This window comes from Zingiber officinale, chromosome 5B, assembly GCF_018446385.1.
Source record: "Zingiber officinale cultivar Zhangliang chromosome 5B, Zo_v1.1, whole genome shotgun sequence".
In the NCBI taxonomy this organism is placed as follows: Eukaryota; Viridiplantae; Streptophyta; class Magnoliopsida; order Zingiberales; family Zingiberaceae; genus Zingiber; species Zingiber officinale.
This window is the reverse complement of record NC_055995.1, coordinates 96,367,553-96,387,231: the sequence shown is the minus strand read 5'-3', so window position 1 is coordinate 96,387,231 and position 19,679 is coordinate 96,367,553.

Below are 19,679 nucleotides of genomic sequence, written 5' to 3'. Positions count from 1 at the left end.
TCGAGGGTAACGGTGGATTGGATCCTTCTCTCTGGTCGGGGCATGTTTCACCCGACCGATCGGTGCCATATACGCATTGACCACCTTGACTTTGACCTCCACATTGGCAACAGAGTAGGGCCCCTCATTATCACCACATCACAAGCCTCCCCCTTAAGTCTAGTCGAAGGAGGCTGTAGTCCGACTGACTGGATAATTGTGTGAGCTGATTTCCACCCAACTGGCCTTTGAGACTGTGTGTTTTCTATTCGAGTGGCGACTTTACCCTGCCGGTCGACCTATTGAAGTTTGTTGTTCGGCTGTAGGTGAGCTCCATTAAGACGATCGGCATGACAGGCCTTCATACTTGAGCTTCTTTTCTAAGACTTTGCTAGGCAAGTGCGATTCGGCTAACGTCACCCAAATTTCTTGGAAATTGTGCAAATCCCTGCGCATTAAGGTTGAGCGCTCTTCCATGCCATCATTAAATGCTGACCCATGATAGTGCGCCACGTGTCACGCCCGCTACCGTCGCATGCCTGACGTGACAGGCATGATGTGACGTTTGGCAGTTTTAATTCAACGATGAGATCTTGGCCTGGATTTCCGCGACCTATATCGAACGGCTCCGGTTAGCCGAGCCTGATCCTTATAAGCCCACTGTGTCGTTTCATTCACACACTTCTTTGAGTTCAAGTTCTCTGGCAGCCATATGTTCCCGTTTCCTTCGTTCTCCGATGATCCTCTGTTCCGGTGCATCCTTAGCTCCTCGGCAACCTTCTTCATAGTAAGCTTTCTTCCAATCGCGGACATCTTCGTGCTTTCCGTCCTTTCTTTTTGTCCCGACAGTATTCCATCAACCTTTTCGATCGCATTTCTTCCCCTCAACCTCCTTTCTGTTTTATGCTTTCGCGATGGCAAGTTATTCGCAGCCGTCTTCCTCTGTCCCTAGACTCTGGTACACATCCATGGAGTCTAGGTTTGATCGGGGTGACGCTGAGAGCGTACGAGATGTCTTTGAAATTCCTTCCCATTATCATATCATTCTGCCTTCTTCGTCCGATCGGCCAAACTTTCCGCCAATTGGTTGTATCTGCTTCTTCCGGAATCAGTTTATCGCTGGCCTGCGGTTTCCCCTTCATCCCTTCATTCTTGCAGTCTGTAAATATTTTCATATTTCCCTTAATCAACTTGTGTTGAACTCCTTCAGATTGTTGTGCGGCGTTGTTGTTTTGTTTCGTCTGCATGGCACCCCCTTACTCCTCGGGTCTCCACTATTTTTGCTATCCCAAACTGTCCGATCTGGGGACTTTCCTCTTCCAGTCTCGAGTCAGTTTAGTTTTCTTCGACAAGATGCCGACCTCCAACAAGCACTGGAAAGAGTATTTTTTTTCTTCATGTGTCTTCCAGAGGGGCCAGATTTCCCGACCAATTGGTAGCTTGAAGTGGCGCCTCAACCTCCCCTAAAAAGCTACAAGAGCTGATCAAGCTACTTGAATGCAGCCTCCATGCAAGCCGGTCAAAAATATGACATTCATAAGCTGCTGCTGGAGGGTGTCCTGTATATCTTCGGCCTGAGTCCAATCCGCACCTGGCTGCCGACCAACCTAGGTATGAAGCTTCTTTAATTTTTTCCTTTGATGCTAACTGATTTCTCTTTCTCTTTTGCAGCTGATGTTATGATGCGAGCACGTCCGACCGACAGGGTGAAGCTTGAGGATGCCACGATCAATGCGACAACTGTTGAGGAACTGGCAAGCCACGACCTGCAACCGGTCGGCTCACATAAAGAGCCCCAAGATGAGGGTGATGCGACGCTCGCTGTGGTGGGCGAAGGGACGACCAGCCGGACTCGCAGTGTTGGGGCGGCTGAGGGTTAGCAACAACCCCCTGATCAATTGAAGTCCGTCCACGTTGAGGGAGCATCCGACTCAGCTTCCTCAGGAGAGTCATTGATCCATCAAAAAAGGTGTCGCGCGAAGCCTTTGTCACATTCCGCTTCCTCAGGGGTGAGGACTGCCGAGCGGGTAGAGACTTCGACCCCTATTCCAGAGACTACAGCCGCTACATCATCCGACCAGACTCCCTCATTATCTGAGCTACCGCAGGGAACCCTCGCCGCACCTCCGATGGCTTCTTTGAAGCCCTCAAAGGTTAAGAAGTCCGACATCCTACTGGTGTCCGCGTCTCGCCCGTCTTGTCGGGTGACCTCGGCACAATCGGCCCTGAGCGGCCAGCGCCACATAACGACAATCCTCAATCTACCCACCGAAGAGTATAGCGAGCCGAGCATCGGGTCTCGAGGCCTCGAGCATTAGATCATTATCCAGGGGTTGCTCGCTAAAATCTGGGAGGATACCCGAGCTCTTGCGGCGATGATGCCACCGAGCGCGCTCGCTAACAGCCACACCCAGATGTCCACTGGGGTAAGTGTTCCATTTGTTATACTTTCTTACCTTACTTCCGCTCGGCGCTGACCCCTTCTTGCTTGTTGTGTGCAATACTGGGTGGAGAGCCTGGCCATGTGCCATAGGCTCACATTTTTGGAGGAGGAAGTAAAGCAGTTAAAGGCATCGAGTAGTCAATCCTCCGCCGCTCAGGAAAAGATAGACGCCGAGGTGACCAGATTGCAGGCCGCTCTGGAGAAAAGTGACAAACTTCTTGAGGCTGAATGGGCCAAGAGCGTCGGGCAGACCACAATGCTGGAGCGACTTAATAAACAGGTCACCACTTTTGACAATAAGATCGAGTCGACAATCGTGTGGAAGAACTGGGCCATCGTGGACCTCGATAAAAAGAATAAGGAGGCTCAGGCCCTTGTCCAAAAACTTAAGGAGGCCGAAGACTTTTTGGTAGTCGAGCGGAACAACCGCTCGACCGAAGAAACAACCATTCGTGGCTAAATTACCTCCAAAGATATTGCGCTAGCCACCACCAAGGAAGAGCTAGAGGACTCCCTAGCGGCTTTGAAGATTTACCAAGACGCCGAGTCAAGTAGGTTTGAGACCAGGAAGCAAGCCTACATCCAATCGGGCTCATTCTGGGACAAAGTCATCGACCAGGCACTCCAGCTGTTCTATCTGGCGATTGACGGGACAATCAGCCAGCTACAAAAAGGAGACCATTTACCAGCTGCTCTGACCAGCAACATCATCAGTCGGGACAAGCTCACTGCCTCTTTACTAGACGACGCCTTAGATTATCTTGAGTGAGGCCGAGCATTCCTGAGTGAGGCTGAGCATTCCTGTAAGATACAAAATTTTGAAGTTTAAATGCATGCTCGTCTGTTCAGACGAGCTTTACCTCCTTGCATATTTTTTAACCCCTTTTGATTATTTGCAAAAGCTCTTGGCCTTGTTCATAATTATTCTATCAGCCGATCGACCCCTCTGGTATGTTGGTGCAATATTCCCTAGGTCAAGGTTGACCTGGTTGACTGAGCTTGAATTGGTTCAGGCTCGAGTCTTGATGTTTGACAATACATGTAGACAACACATGGAGATTGCAGGTGTGATTATTCATGTGGATAGATTGTGAAGAAGAGTCAAGTAGATCAAGGTTGACTGGATACTTGATTGGAAAATTCTGGTGAGTGAAGCCAGGTGAAAGTCCTAACTGGGAGGTTAGGCAGACTAGAAGGTCCTGGTGAGTGAAGCCAGGCAGTTGCGGAAAGTCCTGGTGAGTGAAGTCAGGCAGTTGTGGAAAGTCCTAGTGAGTGAAGCCAGGCAGTTGCGGAAAGTCCTGGTGAGTGAAGCTAGGCAGAAGGAAAATCCTGGTGAGTGAAGCCAGGTGAAAGACCTAGTGAGTGAAGCTAGGCAGTAAGGAAAGTCCCGGTGAGTGAAGTCGGGCAGCTGGAAAATCCTGGTGAGTGAAGGCAGGTGAAAGACCTAGTGAGTGAAGCTAGGCAGTATGAGAAGTTCTGGTGAGTGAAGCCAGGCAAATAAGAAGACCTAGTGAGTGAAGCTAGGCAGAAGGAAAATCCTAGTGAGTGAAGCTAGGTGAAAGTCCCGGTGAGTGAAGCCAGGCACAGAAAATCCAGATGGATCAAGTTTGATCAGACATCTGGTGTTGTGAAGCCCAAGTAGGTCAAAGGGATTGACCGGATACTTGGCACGGGAAATCCAGGTAGATTAAGGTTGATTGGACACCTGGAGGAGATAAATCCAAGTGGGTCAAGGATGAGCGGACACTTAGCATGAGGAGAAAAGTCCAAGTAGGTCAAAGGGATTGACCGGACACTTGGTGAGGGAGTTCTAGCAAGTCAAGGGTGACCAGATGCTAGACATGATGTACCAACAGGTCATGGTGTTGGTTGCTACTCGGAAAACCTAGAGATTCCACTGTACAAAAATTTTGTACAAAGGTCTGAACCTTTTCCTAGCTACCATGTGTTCTTTTAAATTAAATTTTGGATCGCCTGCGGAACTTAACACGTTTGATCCAAAACTTAATCTATTCATTCTTTTAGGTTTTGACTTGGGTCTCCTGCGGAACTTAACACATTCGACTCAAATCACCTTAAGTTATTAATTCCATTAAATATTAATTTCCATAATTGGTTCCCAGTACTGACGTGGCGAGGCACACGACCTTCTTGGATATGGGAGCAACCACCACCGACTAGATAAAACCTTTTATGGAAAGCTAATATTTAATTTCCTAAAATAACTTTAGGTTAACCGAAAAGAACAATCAAATCACAAGGAAAAATAAAATAAAAGAACACAACATCGAAAAACATATTCGAAACACTAGAATCGTAAGCCTCTTGTATTTGGTATTATTTCCATAAATAACTAGTATGATGCGGAAAGGAAAAATTACTAGTTATACCTTCTAGAAAGACCTCTTGATCTTCTACCGTATTCCTCTTCTAACCTCGAACGTTGTGTGGGCAACGATCTTCCGAGATGAGAAACCACCAACCACCTTCTTCTCCTCCTAGCTAGGTTCGGCCAACAATAAGGAAGCTTTACCAAGGATGAAGAACAAAACACCAACCAAGCTCCAAGAGATGCAAGCTTTCTCTCCTTCTTCTTCTTCTTCTCCAAGTAGTATCCGGCCACCACAAGAGCTCCAAGGGAGATGAAGGATTCGGCCACCACGAGAGGAAGAGAGGGAGAGGATGATGGCCGGCCACAACACAAAGGAAAAGAGGGAGAGAAATAATAGAGATTCACCTCATGAAGGCACCCCCACCCCTTCTTTTATATTCCTTGGCCTTGGCAAATTAGGAAATTTAATTACAATAAAATTTTCTTAATTTCCTTGACATTATTTAATTGAGAAAAATAAAATAAAATTTTCCAATTAAAAACATAATGGCCGGCCACATCATGAGGAAAAAAATTAGACAAGTTTTAATCAACAAATTAAAACTTCCTAATTTGTTTCCGGAAATTTTTTAAAAATAAAATTTCTCTTCAAAAATCTCTTCATGGTTGATTAAAAGAAATTTCTATAATTTTAATTTTTCAACATGTGAATAATTTTTAAAGAGAAAATAAAATATCTCACCAATCTACAAATAAGGAAAGAAATCTAATCTCTTTCTTTAATCTTTTGTAGATCTTTTACAAGAGAGATATTTTAATTTTAATCCTCTTTAAATTATATCTTCCACATAATAAAAATTAAAATTAAAATTCTTTTAAATTTAATTTGGCCGGCCCCTCTAGCTTGGGTTCAAGCTAGGGTCGGCCACCTTAAACCATGCTTAGGCTGGCCCTAGCTTGATTCCAAGCTAGCTTGGCCGGCCCCCTTTAGGTGGGTATAGAAGGTGGGTATAGGTGGGTATAGTACTCTATAAATAAGAGGCTACGATAGGGACCGAGAGGAGGAATTGGTTTTGATCTCCCGATAAAATTAAGGGTCCCGTGTTCGCCCCGAACACACAACTTAATTTTATCAATAATAATTCATTCCACTAGAGAACTATTATTGAACTACCGCACCAATCCCAAATTATATTTTTGGGCTCCTTCTTATTATGAGTGTATTAGTCTCCCTGTGTTTAAGATATCGAATGACCACTAATTAAGTGAGTTACTGACAACTCATTTAATTAATATCTTAGTCCAAGAGTAGTACTACTCAACCTTATCGTCATGTCAGACTAAGTCCACCTGCAGGGTTTAACATGACAATTCTTATGAGCTCCTCTTGGGGACATTATCAACCTAGTATCTCTAGGACACAGTTTCCTTCTATAATCAACAACACACACTATAAGTGATATCATTTCCCAACTTATCGGGTTTATTGATTCATCGAACTAAATCTCACCCATTGATAAATTAAAGAAATAAATATCAAATATATGTGCTTGTTATTATATTAGGATTAAGAGCACACACTTCCATAATAACTGAGGTATTTGTTCCTTTATAAAGTCAGTATAAAAGAAACAACCTCAAATGGTCCTACTCAATACACTCTAAGTGTACTAGTGTAATTATATAGTCAAGATAAACTAATTCCTAATTACACTACGACCTTCTAATGGTTTGTTCTTTTCCATTTTTGTCGTGAGCTACTGTTTATAATTTATAAGGTACTGATAACATCATCTTCTATATGTGACACCACATACTATGTTATCTACAATATAAATTAATTGAACAACTATAAACAAATGTAGATAAATTGACCAAATGTGATTCTTTATTTAACATAAATATTTACAAAAGCTTAGGCTTTCAGTATACACTCCAACACATGGTTGACCGGATGTTGGTTTAGGGGGCTTTGGACTTGATTTTAGGCGAAATCATGAGCTGGATCGATCAGTCGATTGGCTCATGCTCAATCGATTAGCTGATCGATTGGGCGAGTCTTTGTTACAAGCCCCCTCACAATCGATCAGTGGATCGATTGGGAGAATCGCACGATCGCACAGAACAGCTCTGGATCGATCGGCCGATCGATCCAGATCCTCCAATCGATCGGGTGATCGATTGGGAGGTTCTATTTTCGTGCGATAAGGGCTGTATCGATCGGCCGATCGATCTAGGCAATTCCCAGGAGCACAGAGGCGCTCTGGATCGATCGGTCGATCGATCCAAAGCCTCCCTGATCGATTGCGAGCAATCCAATCGATTGGGATCCGACCGTTGGCGCAAGATATAGCTGTTGGCATGTGTTCATCTTCAGAGAGCTCACGATTTTCATCTCAGATCTTGACAGCGCTTCCACAGCTTCTCGATAAAGTTCTCACAGCCAGTCCTTGAAGTTCTTGGAGGTTTTTCCAAGTCAAGAGATGGATTTACAGCAAGAAGAAGAAAGCTAGGGTTAGAGTTTTCTTGTGCAAACTTATAAGCTTTTGCTTATATTTTGTTTCCGGCCCTTTCTTCTTGTAGTGTGAACTTGTAGGACTTCTCCGCCTTCGGTAGTTACCATAAATGAGTGTTTTATTAGTGGAGGGTGTGTGAGTGTGTGGATCCTTGGATTAGTCATCTCTTCTTGAGGTGGATACCAAGTAAATCTACGTGTTAGCGTTGTATGTGTTGTTTCTTGTATTTCCGCTGCATATCTTTGAAGAAACAAGCAACGAATAGCACGATGAGCGCGAAGAGCTATTCCCCCCCCCCCCCCCCCCCCCCCGCGGCTACATTTCGACCCCAACATGGTATTCAAAGTCCATGGTTATGCGGTCTCCCACTTGGCCTGGGTGTATTTTAAAAAATAGCGTTGAATAGTCACTATATTCTAAAGAATTCGAGCTTTTGAGTAACCCAAGCTCACGGTCAGTTGTTCATCGACGCTTGCTTGCTCACTGAGCCTTTGAACGCTGCTTGACCCTGAAAGGGGGGGGGGGGACAAGGAATCAGATAAGCTAACCCGAGACTAGTGAAGACTACTCGACCCCGAACGGGGGAGATATGAGATTCGATAAAATAGCTTACGAAACTAGCAAAGACCACTTGACCTTGAACAAGGGAGATATGAGAGTTTCAAACCCGGCCGATCGGCACGGGAGTCTCTGACTCAAGGGTTTATAGTTGCCGCTTGACTTCTAAAGTCTGTGGCTCTAATATAGCTCAAACCCGGCCGATCGACACGGGAGTCTCTGACTCAAGGGTTTATAGTCTCCTTTCAACTGCTGATGAAGACACGTGTTTAACATCACCGCTAGATATTTTAACTAAGACTTGGGTTTAAGGTCGCCACTCGACCGTCTGTGGAGACAAGGGTTTAACGTCGTCGCTCGATGATTTGATGTAGATCCACGTTTAACATCGTCGCTCGACGATTTGAGGTAGACTCACGTTTAACGTCGTCACTCGATGATTTGATGTAGACCCGCGTTTAACGTCACCGTTCGACGATTTGATGAAGACTCAACTTTAAGGTCGCGGCTCGACTGTTAGTGGAGACAAGGGTTTAACGTCGCCACTCGACGGTTTGGTGTAGACTCGGGTTTAAGGTCGCCGCTCGACCATTGATGGAGACAAGGGTTTAAGATCATCACTCGACCGTCGGTGGAAACAAGGGTTTAATGTCATCGCTCGACGATTTGATGTAATCTTGGGTTTAAGGTTGTCGGTCGACCGTCAGTGGAGACAAGGGTTTAACATCCCCGCTCAACAATTTGATGTAATCTCAGGTTTAAGGTCGTCACTCGACTGTCGATGGAGACAAGGATTTAAGGTCGCCACTCAACCGTCGGTGGAAATAAGGGTTTAATGTTGCCGCTCAATGATTTGATGTAGACTCATGTTTAATGTCGCCGCTCGACAATCTAATGTAGACCTGCATTTAACGTCGCCGCTCGACGGTTTGACGAAGACTCAGGTTTAAGGTCGCCGCTCGACCGTCGATGGAGACAAGGGCTTAACGTCGCTGCTCGACGGTTTGGTGTAGACTCGGGTTTAAGGTCGTCGCTTGACCGTTGATGGAGACAAGGATTTAAGGTCGCCGCTCAACCGTCGGTGGAGACAAGGGTTTAACATTGCCGCTCAATGATTTGATGTAATCTCGGGTTTAAGGTCGCAGCTCGACCGTTGAGGGAGATGCACTTAAAGAGGCCTTTGCTTTTTTTTATTCAAACTTTGTCCTGTGTTTGTGAGACACACAAAAGATAAAAAAAGTACAATATTCACTTGCACACCTCTCATCCAACCCTGTTGGATTGGAGATGATTTGCGCTCTATAGCCGTTCTGCCTTCTTCTCATGTTCTAGATCGGCCGTAATTAATATGGTGACCCCCGTCCGGCTCCAAGCGCAGATTCTTCCGAGCACTTCTTGCTTCGGTGTTGACCATCTCGATGTAGTATCGTCGAGATGCCAGCTGATCGCCTCTAATTTCACCTATACGATCGTCCACCGGGAAATTGATCTTTTGGTAGTACGTAGACACCACTGCTCGAAATTCATTGAGAGACGGTCGGCCCAGGATGACGTTGTAAGCCGACTATGCGTCCACCACGATGAAGTTTATGGTCCTAGTTCCCCTCAGTGGCTCTTCTCCGAGAGAGACGGCCAGTCATGCCTATCCGAGCTGCAGTACCTCGTTGCCTGTGAAGTCGTATAGTGGAGTCATCATGGACAGCAGCTCATTTCGATCAATTTGTAATTGATCGAATGCCTTCTTGAAAATAATGTTCACCGAACTCCCTGTATCAACGAAAGTACGATGAATACTGTAATTAGCAATTATCGTTCGGATGATCAATACGTCATCGTGAGAGATCTCCACTCCCTCCAAGTCACTTGGGCCAAAGTTAATCTGGGGTCCTTTGGCCTTCTCCTTGCTGCATCACACGGCATGGATCTCTAATCGTCAAGCATATGACTTCCTGGCTCGGTTGGAGTAGTCGCCGGTCGGGCCACCGGCAATCATGCCATTTCTCCTCAGGCGGCGTTGCTCCTGTTTTCTTCTCCCCGAGTGGAGTATCTATTTCGCTCGGCCGGGACTTGGGAGGGGTTGGTGTCGTCCCTCTGCTAATGGTGATGACGCTCGAGCTCCCTTCTTTCTTCCTCTCGCCACCCGGTCGATCGATGCCTCTATCACCGATCGGGAGTTGGAGATCAGCAGTGGTATCCTCTTGAGGCCGACCGGCTGACGACTGGTATCAGACTGCGACAATCTCGCGTGTTGTGGGTTGGCGATTGGTGAAAGGAGAAAAATATGGGTATCCATATCTTGCTTCTTGTCATTTTTGGCCGATCAGAGGCTACATGCTACACGACATCTGTCCTAGCCTCCTAGTATGGTCGTGCTCCTTCAGCCCTCGGCCCTTTGGGTGGTTGATGGCTACTTGATGGTCGATGCTTGGTCGGCGCCGAATGCTCGGTTGGCGCCTCCTTTCTTCTGGCCGTCCGGGCTTCTTCCATGTTGATGTATTCGTTGGCCTTCTTGAGCATGTGGTCGAAGGTGGCTTCCTGATGAGTGATCGGAAGAAATCTCCCTCGGCGAGCCCTGGGTGAAGTCATTCATCATGGTCTCGGACGAGACCGAGGGGATGTCCATGGCCACTTGATTGAAGCGTTGAATATACGCTCGGAGCGCTTCCTTTGGCCTTTGCTTCAGGGCAAAGAGGCTGACGCTTGTCTTCTGTTAGCGTCGGCTGTTGGCGAAGTGGTGCTGGAACGCGCCTCGAAAATCCATGAAACTTCGTATCGAGCTGTCCGACAGTCTTCTGAATCAGTGTTGTGCCGATCCGGAGAAAGTCGTGAGGAAGACACGGCACTTCACTTCGTCCGTGTATTGGTGCAGCGTGGCTTAGCTTCGTTATCGAACCGATCCAGATGATAATCTGGGTCGGTTGTCCCGTTGTACGTCCCGATCGCCAACAGGGCGTAATGTCGGGGTAGAGGGTCTTGTAAGATCTTCTCCGAGAACTGTCTATTGATCCGTTCGGGAGAAGTGTTGCTTCGAGGTGCTTTGCCTTTTCGTGCATCCCGAACAGGAGCATTGTCTGAAGATCCCCGCTCCTGGTGTGCTTGGGCTATCTCCGAGGGGGTTTGGAATAAGGCGCGATGGAAGGGGATCAGTGTAGGCGGCACTTCCCCTTGTGTGTCAGTCAGCCTTCGATTCTGTCCCCATACGAAGAGTTGCTCCGCTTGATCTTCTGGGCCCGCTCGCCTATCGGCTGCCGATGTTGCAGGCTGCGACGTTGGCCGATCGGCCAGCACCTGTTGTTGTTGCTCGATCATTTTTACTTCTCGGATCTGAACGAGCATCTCAAGCTCCTCCTGAGTGAGCGTCACGATGGTGAGTCGTCCAACACCTTCCATCCTCTCAGCTCGGATGCAGGTGACGTTCCCACAGACGGCGTCAAATATGATCATGTCCGAAAGTCGTTGAAACGGATGTTGGGGATGTGGCGCTCCTGCTGACCTCCTGTGGACTTCGCTCCCGCCTGCAACACAAGTAGCGTCAGTACTGAGACAGGGAAGGGGTTCTCGGCGATGATCCTCCAACGCTCAAGTCAGTCTCTGATGAAGAAGAAGAAGCAGTAAACGGAGCAACAAGAACTGTAGCGCAACAATAAGCTATCGCATGTAACGCGTACCTCCGTCGATGTTTGGACATCCTTTATATAGAGCTCTTGTAGCACGTGTACACGCTTCCCAAGGTGGGCATGCATCTCAAAGTTTTCCCTGAAAACACGTGTTAATAAAGCGTCCCTGATACAACATCTTAATGGGCTAAGCATATCTCTGAAGTGACAGTGGAATCTTCCGCCGTACACCTGTCAACGACACTAGCTCCTAAAAGGATGTCGAAAGATATCCTGCTGTGTCTGTTGTTTGGCCGAACGAAATGGCCGCTCGGCCAGAACTCTACTGTCCATGTGTTGTTTGCTGTCGGGCCGAGTGGGATAGCCGCTCGACCAGAAGTCCACTGTCCAAGTGTTGTCTGTTGCTGGGTCGAGCGGTTTTGTCGGGCCGAGTGGGATAGCCGCTCGACCGGAAGTCCATTGTCCAAGTGTTGTCTGTTGCTGGGCCGAACGGGAAAGCCGCTCAGCCTGAAGTCCACTGCGACATTCTCTGTTGCTGGGCCGAGCGGGATAGCCGATCGGTCGGAAGTATATTGTCTGTGTGTTCGGCTCGGCTGATGTTGATTCTGTTGTCAGGCTGAGCAGAGGAGCCACTCGGCCAAAGTTGAACTCTGTCGATGTCATGTCTCGCTGTCTGGCTAAGCGAGGTAGCTGCTCGGCTCGGTTTCTGCACATCATTTTTCCTCAAGCGTCGGGTGTTTGAATGCTCCCTGTGTCGAGGGCAACGATGGATCGGATCCTTCTCCCTGGTCGGGACATGCTTCATCCGACCGACCGATACCATATACACATTGATCATCTTGACTTTGACATTCTTTAACTTTCACCGTGACAACAAGATAGAATCTCTCATCATCATCGTATCATCTATAATTATGTATTTTTCCCATGAAGTAAGTTGGAGTTTTTTTTTATTTTATTCTCCCCTTTCACGAATTCTTCTTCCACCATTCTTTTTCCAACGCAGAAGCTGCGCCACGTTGACGACGACCTGGATGAAGAGGAACAGAATTCTGAGGAAGGTGACGACGGAGCCGACGGCTAGGAGCAGAGGCACCGCCGCGAACTCGACGTGGCCTAGTTGGAGGTCGTACGTAGCGGACGAGGCCTGGACGGAAGTCTGCGCCGGAGGAAAGCGGGGCGGCGGAGAAGGCGAGAGGGCCGGTGTCGACGCACTCCCACCGGTTGCAGAGAGGGCGGAGGCCGTACAGGCGGACATCGGGCCCGTAGCGAGCTTCGCCATGAGGCGGAGAGGAGGGCGACGGCGGAGGTGGGTGGCGATAAATTGTGCCCGGATAAGACACGTGGCAACGTGCATGGGGGCGTTGGTGAAGCGCGACGCCTCGTTACCTTTACCGACCCAATTCCAGAACTCAAGACAGTTCGTTCGTTCTGAAGCTGACTGAAGATGATGTCAAAAATTGGGGACAAAAAATAAAAAAAAAACATTCTTTTATACAAATAATTCGAATATATATATATATATAAATGAAACATTAGAATGATACGACACTCTAGTCTTGGTCAAGGGATGATGGCAGTGGTCGTCCTCTGAATTATTTAGTACACAAAATATAGGCGTATAAAAATGAAAGACGGATACGCTCTACAACATAAATACTTATCTTTTACTCTCTAATATAAAATTTCTGACTACGTCTTTACTCTTGGATTTTCACAAGTTATGTCAACTCAAGTTTCACTATGAAAGTCTAAGTCTATTAGGCACTTATTTAATGACTCAAAATCAATCTATTTGTTGAGTTGAATCAAAGTCTTATATTAAAAAAATTTAAGGAAGATCATAAATTTAAAAGTATATATGATATTTTTATTGGAATGAGATCTTTTGGAGAGAAATCAAGAGTAAAGTCATGAGAATCTAGGTCCAAAGTGGACAATATATCATTATAGAGATATGTGAACATCCTTTAGGTGCAATAAATGGTATCAGAGCTATGATCCAAATCAGATACAATGTGGAGTGACCTTGAACGAAATTCAGGGTAGGCTTGGTGATTCTGTCCGGAATCTGAGTTAGACAGACCGTGGGGTGAGATGGATGGAATGTTGACGGAATCGCGACGTCCAGGAGGGGAGTGTGCTGATGTTGACCAAGTCGTCAGAAGTCCTCTGGTCAACGCTACCTACAGCCAGCGATCGATCGGGTTACCCTGATCTCTGGTACTCCTAGACTCGAGGCAGCTCCAACGAATATATAAGTAACATACTAATACTAGAATAATAGAATGAATAGAGAGTAAGTACGAGAACGTACCCTGGCCCAAGGGGCGCCCTCGGATGGGACGCTGGTCGACTTGTTGTGATCCGGAAGAGCAGATGACTTTGACTCGACTAGAGAGCTAGATTTGACGACGTGGAGCCGGATGCGATGGCATGAACCCGGATGCAACCTCGGTACGTCGGCCGGGATATGACATCGACACGTAGGTCAGGATATGATAACGACATGCAGACCGGGATAATGCGAAGACTGGAACATAATCTCGACTTGAAGGCCGGAAACATAATATCGACTCGAAGGTCGGAAGCACAATATTGACTCGAAGGTCGGAAGAACAATATTGACTCGAAGGTCGGAAGCACAATATCGGCTCGGAGGTCGGCACACCCCAGTGGACCACATGTCGAGGGCATACAACGACGAAGAATCTGCACCGGATAAGCGTTGAATTCTCAAAGATAGCGACCATCAACCATAATGCGCAGGGGGCAACAACTGTGGTGTGAAGGCCTCGGCTGTGGTGGGCGACCGCGGCGCCCCTAGGCGTTGGGGCTGGTCGAGATGGCCGGCTATGGCACTAAGGGACGGCTGTCATATGATGGTGGAGAGGGAGAGACACTTAGGAGAGGGAAAGACGCACCGGCATGGAGACAGCGAGAGAGGCATCGCTGAGGAAGAAGAGGACTGCTGCTTGTGTAAGGGAAGACAGCGACGAGGTGCGTCCTGGTGGTCAGATGCCATGGCAGCCGCTGGCGATGGCCGCCGGGGAGAGAGGAAGAGGAGAGTGTGGACGACGCTGGTGGTGACCTGAGAAGACGGTGTGCGCGGAGCTACAGACGGAGGCAGCGGTCGAGATGGAGAAAAGGGGTGGTTGGCCTTGGAGGCAGCCGACTTTGGAGGAGAGCCGAAGTGACGATGTTAGCGGTTTACGGGGAGAAGAAGACCCAACCTTTTCACGTGCAACTTTGGCGGCGGCAATGGGAGAAAGAGAGGGAGGGGAACGATGGTCGGCGTTAACAAGGAGAGGAGCGCAAGAGGGAGAGCCGTCGGTGATGTCTTTGGCCATGATCGCGTCTCCCAGCGACGAGGGAGAAAGCCAGTGGAGAAGGAGGCTCCCCCTTCCAGTGGCGGCGGAAAAACCTCAGCGACCTTCCCCCTTTGTTCGTGGTGAACAGTGGCCTAAAAGGGGCTCCCCAAAATGACAAAAATACCCTTGCCTCTTATCATAATTCCTCCTCTGCCCTTTATCTATATCTGTATCACAAGCGTCCCCTTCAAGTCTAGTCGAAGGAGGCGTAAGTCCGACTGAAGCCTAACATAATGCGGAATTGCTCCTATCAGATCGCTGGGCCTATCGCATAGCATCAAACGAATAATGATGAACGACGATTGCCTGGCAAAACGATGTGAAAGACAAGTGTCAGCCAAGCGATGAAAAATAGTACCGAGAGTATGCCAAGTAGACGATCAGTTGCATATCGAGCAAGAGATTGAGAAATATTGAGCGAATGATCGAGCGATACTGAGTCAAGTGAACAACCGAGTGATACTTATTGGGTGGCTACAAAGATGCTAGCAGTCATGACAATGTCGAGTAGGCGAAAAGAGAACGAGGAACGAAATCGCTCGCGCGACCGAGAAAATGTAGACCGAGCGATAGTAATCACGATTGGGTAATAAAAAAATGTCGATTGGGCAATAGATAGAATGTCGATCGGGCGGAATAAGAATGGGCGAGCGATGTCGAGCGCGTGACCGAGAAAATGTCGACTGAGCGACAGTAATCGCTATCAGACGATCGAAAAAATATTGACCGGGCGATCAGAGAATGTAACCAAGCGACCCAAAAATGTCGATCGGGCAATGGAGAGAATGTCGAGCGAGTTAAAAGACGATGGTCGAGCGGTGTCAAGCGCACGACCGAAAAAATACCAACGAGGCAACATAGATAATGTCGATCGAGTGGAATGGGAAAGGGTGAGCGAAGGGTTCCTAAGGCACAACTGAAAAAGTGCTAACCGAGCGATAGTAAATCGCAACCAGACAATAGAGAGAATGATGGACGAGCAGAGTCGTGAGCGCGACCGAGAAAAATACTGACCGAGCGACAATAAATCATGACCAGGTAATAGAGACAATGATGGGCGAGCAGAGCCGTGAGCGCGACCGAGAAAAATACCGACCGAGCGTTAATAAATCACGACTGGGCAATAGAGAAAATGATGGACGAGCAGAGTTGTGAGCGTGACCGAGAAAAATACCGACCAAGCGACAATAAATCACGACCGAGCAATAGAGAGAATGATGGACGAGCAGAGCCGTGAGCGTCACCGAGAAAAATGCCGACCCAGCATCAGTAAATCGCAACCGGGCGATTATGTTAGTGCTAAGCAAGATGTAAAACGGGTACCGACCAAGCAGAAAAAAATAATGTCGAGCAAGTGGAAAGACGAAGGGCAAGCGACAAGTGAGGCAAGAGCGATGAGTGCCGGGAATAGTGGTTATTGAGACGCGAATGGTGAGTGTCGGGCAGAGCGGCAAGTGAGTCACGAATGATGAGTGTCAGGCAGAGCGGCGAGTGGAGCGAGTGTGATGAGTGTCGGGCAAAGCGGCGAGTGAGACGAGTATGGTGAGGGTCGGGCAGAGCGGCGAGCGTCAGTAAATCGCAACCAGGCGATTATGTGAGTGCTAAGCAAGATGTAAAACGGGTACTGACCAAGCAGCAAAAAATAATGTCGACCAAGTGGAAAGACGAAGGGCAAGCGGCAAGTGAGGCAAGAGCGGTGAGTGTCGGGCATAGCGGTTATTGAGACGCGAATGGTGAGTGTCGGGCAGAGCAGCAAGCGAGTCACGAATGATGAGTGTCGGGCAAACCGGCGAGTGGAGCGAGTGTGATGAGTGTCGGGCAAAGCGGCAAGTGAGGCGAGTATGGTGAGTGTCGGGCAGAGCGGCGAGTGAGTAGTGAGTGCCAACCGAGCAATAACGGTGAGTAAAAACGTGAATAGAGAGTGTCGGGCAAAGCGGCGAGTAAAGCAAGTGTGATGAGTGTCGGGCAGAGTGGCGAGTGAGGCGAGTATGGTGAGTGCCTGGCAGAGCGGCAAGTGAGATGAGTATGGTGAGTGTCGGACAGAGCGGCGAGTGAGGCGAGCCCCAAACTAGGGAGTAACGTGACCAACTAATAGTTGAGCATGAGAGCCTGACCAAGAGGCCATTGGTCGTAAGAGCATGCTCACTTATAACTCGCACTGGAGCGAGAGTCTGGACGCGTGAGAGCATGCTCACTTATAACTCGCACTGGGGCAAGGGGCAAGAGTTTGGAGCCCGACTGGGAGGTCGTTAGAGATACTTCGGTCTGAGACCAATGACGATACTCTAGTCCAAGACTAGTGGCAATATTATGGTCCGAGACCAGTGGCGATACTCTGGTCCGAGACCAATGGCGATACTCTGGTCCGAGACCAGTGGCGATACTCTGATCCGAGACCAGTGGCGATACTCTGATCCGAGACCAGTGGCGATACTCTGATCCAAGACTAGTGGCGATATTCCGGCCCGAGATCGGTGGAGATACTTTGGTCCGAGACCAGTGACGATACTCTGGTCTGAGACTAGTGGCGATACTCTGGTCTGAGACCAGTGGCGATACTCTGGTCCAAGACCAGTGTACTTTGGTTCGAGACCAGTGGCGATACTCTGGTCTGAGACTAGTGGCGATATTCTGATCCGAGACCGGTGGCGACAACTCAACCCCAAACGGGAGAAGTGAGAGATCCGATAAGTTGGTCCGAGACTAATGAAGACCGCTCGACCCCGAACGGGGGAGATAAGGGATCCGATAGGCTGGTCTGAGACCAGTAAAGACCGCTCAACCCCGAACGGGGGAGGTTAAGCCTTGAAGTCCATAAAAGTGGATCCTATAACAATATAAGGGAGCAGAGCCTTTGTCATACCTTGTAACACCCCACCCTCCTCACTACTAGTCTGCAAGGGCGGAGCGCTACTGGACTACTAACTTTACTTAATTAGAGTTGTTCACATGTAAAGATCAATACATAAACTCTAAAAAAACTCAAAACATACAATTAACTAGCAGCGGAAGACAAAATGACTCATCTAATACATTCTACTCAACTCTTTGTTAATAAATTCTTATGCTAAATCTCAAGGCTTCTATAGTCCAAGCATCACACATCCATCCGCACCTCCTTGTCGCATTCCTTTACTATAGCTTTTCCTTTCCTTTATCTGCAGTAAGAGGAAATGTATCTATAAGCAAAATTGCTTAGTAAGCGCTATCTAACTCACAAAACTCGAGTATGCATGTAAGCTAAAAGAAATCTAGAAACTAAATGCTCATCTAATAGCAAATGAAACATAGCATACTGAAATACTAAACATGTAAGCAAATCTAAACAACATGTCAGTATATAAGAAAGCTAAACTTGCTGAATTTTAAACTTATGTGAAGCTTATTTCTTTTGTTTGAAAACTTATACTTTAATACTTCAAAATAATAATCAACATTCTTCTTGGACCCGGCAACTATACTTGCTATGCGCGCATCCCTAACTAGACCCGAGATAGCTGGTCCCGAATCTAGTAGGGTTTACTAGGTTATCTAAACCTAGGGACGACTATGGGAGCCCAGCCCAAGGACAACTGAGAGTCCTGCATACTAGGTTATCTAAACCTAGGGACGACTATGGGAGCCCAACCCAAGGACAACTGAGAGTCCAGTATAGTGCCACTGATAAAAGTAAAATACTTGTTATCTTTTAATACTTCTAATATATAATGCCTCGGCATTTTAACGAGCACCTTGTGTGCCAAAATCCCTAAAGTCTTGACTTTGGGATCTACTTAAGGCCTTGGCCTTTTTCTTTCTTTTCTTTATCTTTCTTATACTTGTTAATACTTCTAATAAAAGAATGCTTCTTTAAAAATTGAAATGTTTAAACAAATTCTAACTTTGAAATGCATAAACAAAAATCTGCATACTATGCTAATCAAAATTCTGCATACTATTCTAATCAAGATTCTGCATTCTATGCTACACTATTTCTGCATACTATGCAAACATAAAATCTGCACTATAAGCTTAATTAAAATCTGCACTATAAGCCTACATAAAAATCTGCACTATAAGTTTAATTAAAATTTGTACTATAGGCTTAATTAAAAATCCGCACTATAAGCGCTTAATTAAAATCTACAATATAAGCTCTACATAAAAATCTGCACTATAAGCTTAATTAAAATATGTACTATAGACTTAATTAAAAATATGCACTATAAGCACTTAATTAAAATATGCAATATAAGCTCTACATAAAAATCTGCATTATAAGCTTAATTAAAATCTGAACTATAGGCTTAATTAAAAATCTGCACTATAAGCGCTTAATTAAAATCTGCAATATAAGCTCTACATAAAAATCTACATTATAAGCTTAATTAAAATCTGCATTATAGGCTTAATTAAAAATCTGCACTATAAGCGCTTCTTATGCTTCAAATTCAAGAAGAACAAAGGTTCGAAACTACTCCTACTGCAGGTGAGAAGCACTTATCTTGATTCTTGGACTCACAACCGAACAAAAAGGGCTTCTAGGACCTTGGCCGGCCGCCGGAGATGATGCCCTAACTCCCTTTCGTTTTCTGCCCGGGCTCCGCCATCGTACGCAGAAGAGAATGAGAGAATGGTTTAAGTCATGGGAAAACAGAGCATCAACTTATCCCTTTTTATAACTTATTATTTTTGTTAACTCCTTAAATAAAGTCGTTATCTTTTCTAAACAGACAAATCCAACATCAACTTATCCCTTTTATAATCCAATATTCTGTTAATTATCTTAAATAAATTCGCTACCTTTCTAAACAAACAAATCCAACATCAACTTATCCCTTTTATAATATTCTGTTAATTATCTTAAATAAATTCGCTACCTTT